Raw genomic sequence first — 1,972 nt, forward strand, 5'->3', positions numbered from 1 at the left:
ATGATGTTAGGTTACCTGAAAAGCTGAATATTAAAGCTGCTCCTGATAGCCAAAGGAAACAAATGGGAGTTGAAATACTTACACCTATTTTATCTACTAAGTTATTTGCACAAAATAGCCCCAAAGAATCTCCCAGCAAGACAAACCTGAAAATACTTAGAGAGGAAGAACTAATGAATAAGTGATGAAAGTTGCAGATCATAGAACCCCAGACTGGTTTGGGTTGGAAGGCACCTTAAAGCTCATCTCATTCCAAATCAAACACCTTCAACTACCCCAGGCTGCTCCAAGCCCTGTCCAACCTGGCCTTGAACACATCCAGGGGTGGGGCAGTCACAGCTTCTCTGGGCACCCTGTGCATACATGACCCTGCTCAACTTTGCTACCCCTTGCAAATCAGCATCACATCCAAGCAGAAGGCAAACAGAGAAGGACCACAGGGTGACACGTGGCACAGGGAGCTTGAGAGAAGAACCCTAAAGAGCTGCTCAGTCAAGAAGAACAAATCAAAGCCTGACTGTACAAATACAGGAGAAAAGGGAAATAATTATCAGTCCTGGAAGGGAGCACTGTACAGAATCAACGGCAAGAAACAGCCTATGCTTTTCAGGCAGAATTGATACATGCTGCAAATGCTGGCAGAGCAAGGACACTGGATTAGCCCCAAGCACATCTACCCCTCTACAGCCCTCAGAAAGCACATCTGGGTGGCCCCAGGCAGGCAGTACCCACCACCAAGCAGCCAGGAGCTGCAGAGAAAGGATGACAAATCCAAGAGACACCAGCCTCCACCTGGGACTTGGGTGAAGGACTGAAGAAACCACTTGCCTGTGAAGAAACCACAATCCAGAGAGTTGTGTCTTCCCTGCTCAGCTGTATTTCCACTCCAGGCAAAAGAGGAGCCACCCAAGATACCTGCTGCCATCCTCCCATCTCACAGGGCACACACACACCTGGACCAGCACCACCACATCCTTCCCCTGTCTCTGCTGCTCCCCACACCTACAGCAGCAGCACAGGCATAAGGTGCAAGGATGACACCACCAGAGAAATCCCTAAGAATTTAAAACAGCAGCAGATTTCCAAGGAGACCAGCACTGCTTCTGCACAGCCTGTGATGCACTGCTCCAGGTAAGAGGATGGAAAATCCCCATTCCCCTGGCACACCAACCCAGGGGAGCAAATAATTCAATACAGAACATTTCCTTCAGGTTCAGGACAACAAAACCACAGGGAGAAAGAGCCATTTAATGTCATCAAGAATAGTTAAGAGAGCTCAGCCACAGAAGCAAAGAGCCTATCAGTTCACATGCCAAAAACACTCCATGTTGAGTGCAATTTGGATTATGAACCTACTTTAGTGACCTTTTACTGTAGTTATTTTTAGACTGAAGTTTTTATTCTGGACAAAGTGCTGAAAATAAAATATTATACATATGCATGTATCTTTAATATATGCACATACTGCATGCATTTTCTGTGAAGTAAAGAAGCAGCTACTGATTCAGAAATGCAGGGAGTTGGCTGTTCTCTCAAGGATAACCTATGCACTGTGAACATGCACTTCACAAGAAACCAAGTCATAGCTCTGGGAGGTGAAATCCTGCAATAAGAACATCAGCAGCCTCCTAAGATAGATCCAAAAGTCACTTATTCAAAACTACTCCACTGCACACATACTAAAGTAGTATTCACCAGCAATGCTGCCAGGACAACTGCTGGAGCAGAGGTGTTTGCATGCATTTTAAGTACCAATGGATGTAAAAATACCCACTAATACAATTTTTGTATTATTTTATATTTTTACAATTTATGTCCAATTTGGACTACAGCAACATACCAAACCTAGGCAAAAAACACCAGAAGACAGCAAGGAAGGTCTGTGACCCAGGGAGATGCAAAAATACCCAAGCCAAAGCCATAAATAATACTGAGGAGCTCTGCTGCGCTGAAAGCTACCAGCAGAAAAATT

The sequence above is a fragment of the Geospiza fortis genome, unplaced genomic scaffold, assembly GCF_000277835.1.
Source record: "Geospiza fortis unplaced genomic scaffold, GeoFor_1.0 scaffold390, whole genome shotgun sequence".
Classification (NCBI taxonomy): Eukaryota; Metazoa; Chordata; class Aves; order Passeriformes; family Thraupidae; genus Geospiza; species Geospiza fortis.